This window comes from Lissotriton vulgaris, chromosome 4_1, assembly GCF_964263255.1.
Source record: "Lissotriton vulgaris chromosome 4_1, aLisVul1.2, whole genome shotgun sequence".
NCBI classification, from domain to species: Eukaryota; Metazoa; Chordata; class Amphibia; order Caudata; family Salamandridae; genus Lissotriton; species Lissotriton vulgaris.
The window spans coordinates 1,536,789,263-1,536,796,051 of NC_141691.1; positions in this window are offsets into that span (position 1 = coordinate 1,536,789,263).

Here is a 6,789-nt window from a genome sequence, read left to right on the forward strand (position 1 = left end):
ACAAGATGGAACGACTTTATAGCACATTCAGTCCGGAGAAGGCTCCCCTGACATTCAGGATGATGCGACTCACTCCCTTCACGACTTTCCTCCCATGTCTTCCAAAGACATGGAATGCCTGTCGGTGAAGGTAAAATCAGGTTCCCCTGATGATCCTTTGAAACCTAACCTCTTCAGAGAATTCCATCATTGCCTCCTATCGGAGGGCTGGGAGCTGATCAATAAGTCACTACTATTGACAACGATCCCCAAGTCCTGGAAACATGCTAAAGTAATTCCCTTGCTCAGCTGGAAAACCTCCGCCCAATATCGCTGCTCCCATATTTTGGAAAGATTATGGAGTCCTATGTCAACAACATCTTGACTCAATATCTGGAAGTAAATTCAATCCTACATATGTCACAAAACGGTTTTCGCCCCAGAAACAGCACCGAATCCGCACCACTTGCGGTGACGGAGCAATTATGATTTGCCTTGGATGAGGGCAGAACCTTGGCTCTAATCCTGCTGGATCTGAGCGCAGCCTTTGACACGGTTTCCCATAAGATTCTGCTGCGCCGGCTGGAGGAGATCGGTGTCAATGGCAAGGCCCTTGCCTGGCTCTCATCCTTCTTGGCCGATCGGTCTTTCCAGGTCTCTCCCCCCCCCATTTACCTCTTGTTCTCACCGTCTCCAGTGTGGTGTGCCTCAGGGATCGATCCTGAGCCCTACTCCGTTTAATATTTGTATACACCCTCTGGCCCTTATGGCCAAAACTCAAAGTATTGCCCTGGTATCATAAGCTGATGATACCCAATTGGTGTTCACCTTCTCCAGCAATTCTAACAAGGACAAGGTGAAACTCCAAGAAGATCCCATTTCCATCTCGGAATGGATGGCGAACAACTATTTACAACTAAATTCCACCAAGTCACGGGTGCTTCTGGTATGTCAAGAGACCCATCTGTGGGGCAGTCAATGGTGGCCCACGGCCCTTGGAATTCCCCCCCGCATCCCAAATCTGTGTTCAAGAACCTGGGAGTGCTGGTGGACGATGCCCTCTCGTTTGAGGGGCAAGCTAAGGCAGTGGCTGGTATCTGTTTTGGCCTTCAACGCGGCCTGAAGCCCATCCTAGGATTTTTTGACACACCTATTCGACAGATGATTGTCCAATCCACCCTGCTCTCAAGGTTAGATTATTGCAATGGGTTGCTATTGGGCATTAATAAATCTGTGACCAAAATACTTCAATGGGCACCAAATGCAGCTGCCCATGCGCTCTTTGCACTACCTAAGTATTGCCAGGCTTCAGACCTTCTTCGCCGGCTTCTCTGGCTACGTATTTAGAAGAGAGTCTACTTCACAGCTCTATACACTACTCACAAGATCCTCTATGGCTTGGGTCCCCAAATCTTGAGCGAGCTGTGCTCTATGTATGTTCCAGCTCTAGCCTTGCGATCTGCGTATCTGCTTCTGGCTCGTGTACCCCGAGTGCACAGGACAAGAGCAGGGGGGGCGTTCGTTTCCGGGCACTAGCCCTCTGGAATTCCATCCTTCTGGCTGTCCATAGACCGCAGGTCCACTAGATCTTTAGTAAAATTATGAAGACGTGGCTATTCTCCAGTTACCAGCTCATCTGTTCGCTCTGTTTCTGCTAGCTTTAGCTCTGGGGGCAGCCATGTGCTCTATAAATCCAGATAACATAACATAACATCATCCAACTTTGTTGTTCTTCCTCAGTAACTTCCTCTTGCAATCTCTTCACTTCCTCACATGAATCAACAATTGTAATCAAAAGGTTGAAATTGGTTTCATCTGTTCCCTCATTTGTGTAATCACCCCTACAAGTACAGACATTCAACGCACAGTAACATGAGGCCTGGTCATCAATCTGTTGCCAACTGTCACAAAAGCATTCCCTTTACAATGAGCAGGACACAGAACAGCAATATGTGCGGGCATTTGAAAGTCCTCTAACAGTTTTCTCACATTTTCTCCATTGCAGATACAGGATCCTGACAAGGTCATGAAATCCCTCTGAGACCATAACTGTCCAAAGCCATGAACCACACCGAATCCATAATGGTTATCGGTGAACATGGTTCCTTTTAGCTAGTCTGAAACACAGCATGCTCTTGTAAGGCCAATAAATTCTGCCACCTGCACCCCTTGAAGCCAGGCAGCGTCCACCACTTCCATAACAATACCGACAGCACAGGCAGCTCTAAGATTTCTATCTTTTTCCCTGAGACAAGAGCCACCCACATACAGGGTGTTATCAGATTCAGGTAACGGCTCATCAAGAATGTCGGGACAGGGCTTGGTGTATAGTTAATTGACATCAAGACAGTCATGTACTACTTCAGTTTCATCTGCATCACAATCAGGTAAGGGCATCAGGGTTGCAGCATCTCTTCAGGGGTTCTTCTGCGGCTAAGATCAGCTGCTCATATCTAGTGGACCTACTATTGCTTAAGTGTTGAGTACGGGTTCGGGGTAGCAAAATCTCCACTGAGTGGGAAACATAGACAGTCAAAGGATGCCCCATCACGAGCACCAGCCCCCCCTGCAGATACTGCAATGTATAACCGTTTGGAATTAGTACGTTGTAATATAGGTTTGGACCAACGTAGTTTGTCTGTTGGCTCCAGTATTGGGTAATAATAATAATAATAATAAGAGAGATTTGTAGAGCGCCCGGTTACGCATACCGGCGTGTCCCTGCGCTGTGACAAGTGGAAGTGACAGAATCAGGCGGCTAGTAGCAGTGCCAGACTAGCGGATAAAGAGGTAGGTTTTAAGTTTCCCCCTGAATCTGGATTTGGATGGCTCTTGGTGCAGCTCTGAGCCAGTCCATTCCAGCTTCTGGCTGCCAGATACCGGAAGGACCTGCCCCCCATCCAAGCCTTTCTTACTTTGGGGACTTTCAGTAGCCCCGCACCAGTGGAACGCAGGGCACGAGATGGCTCATAGCGAGAAATCAGGTCCCGCAGCGGTATCGGCGCCTTACCGTGCAAAATGCGGTGGCATGTACACAATGCCTTATACTCAATCCTGCTTCTCACTGGGAGCCAGTGAAGTGCCTGGAGCGCTCTCCCTGAGGCCGACCTTCGGGGTAGTCTCAGGACCAAACGGGCCGCGGCATTCTGCAATACCTGGAGACGACTGTTGTTCTTTCCCGTCGCCCCCAGATACAGCAGATTGCCGTAGTCCAGTTGCGTCGTTACCAGGGCATGCAACAGCGTCCTACGGGCCTCCATCGGAAGCAAATCAAGGATCTTCGTAGTCTTTTTAGGACACTGAAGCATACCCCCACCACTCGGCTAATCTGGGGTCCAAAAGTGAGGTCAGCATCCAGCCATACCCCAAGATTTTTGGCTTCTTGACACGGTGTAGGTGTCAACCCCCGACAGGATGGCCACCATGCCGACGACCACACTGACGGGCCTCCCCCACCACGAGCACCTCCGTCTTGCTGCCATTTAACTTTAGGCAGTTGGCAGATATCCAGGTTGCCAACTCCTGCATGCAAACTCTAAATTTCTCTGCAGCAAGACCGGACGCACGTGATAGGGAGATGGCCAGCTGCGTGTCGTCGGCATACAACACTATGCGAAGCCCATGGCTTTCCACTATAGTGCCCACTGGGGAGACATACAGGTTAAAAAGAGTAGGGCTCAGGGATGACCCTTGGGGCACGCCCTGACCCAAATTAACCACTCTCGAATAGTAGTCTCCCTGCCTAACCTGAAAGCCTCTATCGGTCAGGAAGGACTGGATCCACTTCAACACAGCACCAGAGATCCCACCTTCATTCAGACATTGTAGCAAGATGGCATGAGCTACAGTGTTGAATGCTGCGCTGAGATCCAACAGGATCAAGGCCATAGTTTGGCCCTCATCCACCCCCTGCCTCATGGTCTCGACTGCCCTAAGTAGGGCCGACTCCGTGGAGTGCCGGGGCCGGAATCCGAACTGAGTGTCGTGAAGGAGGCTTGCCTCTTCCACAAACTCCATTAGTTGGATATTCACCGCCTTCTCCCCCACTTTGGCCATGTAGGGTAACAGGGAGATTGGGCGAAGATTTTCCAATTTTTCGAAGCTAATATTAGGCTTCTTTTGCAGGGGTAGCACTACCGCCTGTTTCCAGTCTCTTGGTACAGTGTGGGTCCTAAAGGAGACATCTAGTAGATGCCTAATGTATGGCTCCAAAAGCGGAAGGCTATCGGCCAAGCGTTTAGGGGTTGTTGGGTCCCTGGGGGAGCCCGATTTTACTGACCTACAGATCTGTATCAGCACATCTGGAGGAGGAGTGATAACATTTACCAGTTCATGAAGGCCCTCGGTTTCCCTGGGAGCTTCAACAAACTCGGATCCTGACATGGTCTTGCTCGGGAAGGAAGAGTATATTTTTGAGACGTTTTCGGCGTAGAAATCCGCAATGCGATTGTACGACTCCACCGAGCAGTCCCTAGGTGCAACGTCGGATTTTCCTACCGAAAGAGTCTTATAAATCAGGAATAGCTCTTTCGCTGAATTTTCTGCCTCCCTGATTTTATCAGCATAGTAGGCTGCTTTAGCCTTCCTAATCTTCCCATGGTAAGTGCGCCTTTTACCTAAATATTCTTGTTTGATCTGGCTCCTAAAGGCCACTCGCAACTGCCTCTCTAAGCGCTTGCACTCCGCCTTAGCTGCCCGCAACTCATCATTGGAACACGGGCCGTTTTCTGAGTGCGGCAGTCCATCTTCTTCCGGCAAAGAGGGGCCGTGCAGTCCAATGCCTCCACAATACGTTTGGTCAGATTGTTACTGGCCGTTTACACATCCCCCCCACCGCCCCCCCGATGTAAGTGCCGCGTTGAACTTAGTTTGCGAAAATTTAGTCCACTTGCGGCTGAGATAGTTAAGGGGCACATGTTCCGGTGCTCTACTGCCCGGGATCCGCACCACAAAGGTCACCAGGGAGTGGTCAGACCAGGGGACTGGGATAACAGCTTTGACCTCTACCTCCCCCCAGTTGGCGAATATCGGGTCCAATAGATGGCCCATCTGATGAGTGGGGGACTTTACTCTTTGCTCTAACTGCAGGGCCTGAAGTTCCTGACAGAGATCCATTGCCCCTCTGTCCAAGGGATCTTCAAGATGGATGTTAAGATCCCCTAACACAAGGAACTTATTTCTGCGAAGTGCGGCCTCGGTACTACTCTCTACCAGACTGTCCGTGAACCTGGTGTAAGGGCCAGGTGGCCGGTAGATCAGGAAGCCCTTCACTGTATTACCACCATTCACTTTAATAGTGAAAGCACCTGCCTCGCTGTCAAAGATTGGTGCTAGCTCCATTTGGCAGCATAGCGGCTGTTTAAATATAATGGCTATGCCCCCCCCTCTGCCCAGTGGTCTAACTTGCCTAATCATCTGATAGACCTCTGGTAAGGCCTCAACTACATCTGCAGCGGAGTCCCCATCCAGCCATGTCTCTGTGAGGAACAGGAGATCAAAATGAATCTCTTTGAGCAAGTCGTACACATCCAATCTATGTTTGCGTAAAGATCTCACATTTAGCAGCCCACAGGTTAGGCTAGTGTACTCCTGCTTCCCCTCTCTTCTCGTATTGCAGAAAAACCTGCAGTGCGTGCAGTCCACATCTACCTCCACTCTCACGCTATGCAGGCACTCGCTAGGGATGTTACCACGGAGAGCCAAGAGTTGATCTCTACTCCAGCGTACCCCTCTCCCCATTTGACATGGGGTTCGGGCCCTGGGCCGCGTCCGGTCACGGACGGGCGCAGACGGGCTCGCCTTTGGTGCACCGCCGGCATGCCTGCTGTGGTCGTCCACTGCGCTGCCGAGCAGGCATCCACCTTTTAAACTTCCCCCAGCGTCTGAGCCACTAGAGCGCTGCCCACACACCGGAAATGGCTGGCTTGGACTTTCCACGCCCTCTGCACGAACGGTTCTGGTCACCGCCGTCAGAACGGGGCGGGAAAGAGGAAAACAATGCCCAGCCCTCCTGTGTGAAGTTGCCGCCGCTGCCATCAGGTAGGAGCCTATCTCCGTGAAAACTGCCCCCAGATACCCTTCAGCAAACAGGCTAGCTGCCCAGACCTCGGTAATCCAGGTGTGCCGCAATCTAATTGCACAGCACACGAAGGAGCCTGATCGCTCTCCTCCCACTGTCCTTTTTAAAATCAATTAAAAGTTATTAAATCAGCTTTAAAATTGCACCACAGATCGCGCTAGTGCTCGCGCCGTCCAAGCAGCAGGGACACTGCCACTGTCGACTCACCACCACGGGGCCCAGGTTCCAGTGCCTTTTAACCTCCCCCAGCGTCTGAGCCACTAGAGCGCTGCCCGCACACCGGAAATGGCTGGCTTGGACTTTCCACGCCCTCTGCATGAACGGTGCTGGTCACCGGCGTCAGAATAGGGCAGGAAAGAGGAAAACAAGCCCAGCCCTCCTGTGTGAAGTTGCCGCCGCTGCCGTCAGGTAGGAGCCTATCGCCAAGAAAACTGCCCCCAGATATCCTTCAGCAAACAGGCTAGCTGCCCAAGACCTCGGCAATCCTGCGTGCCCCAATCTAATTGCACAGCACACGAGGGAGCCTGATCGCTCTCCTCCCACTGTCCTTTTTAAAATCAATTAAAAGCTATTAAATCAGCTTTAAAATTACACCACAGATCGCGCGAGTGCTCGCGCCGTCCAAGCAGCAGGGACACCGGCACTGTCCACTCACCACATATAGTTCATGGGAAGTTAACTGATTCCTGGTTCAGCTGGTCTTGTCTGCCAATTTGTATTCTACCTGTATG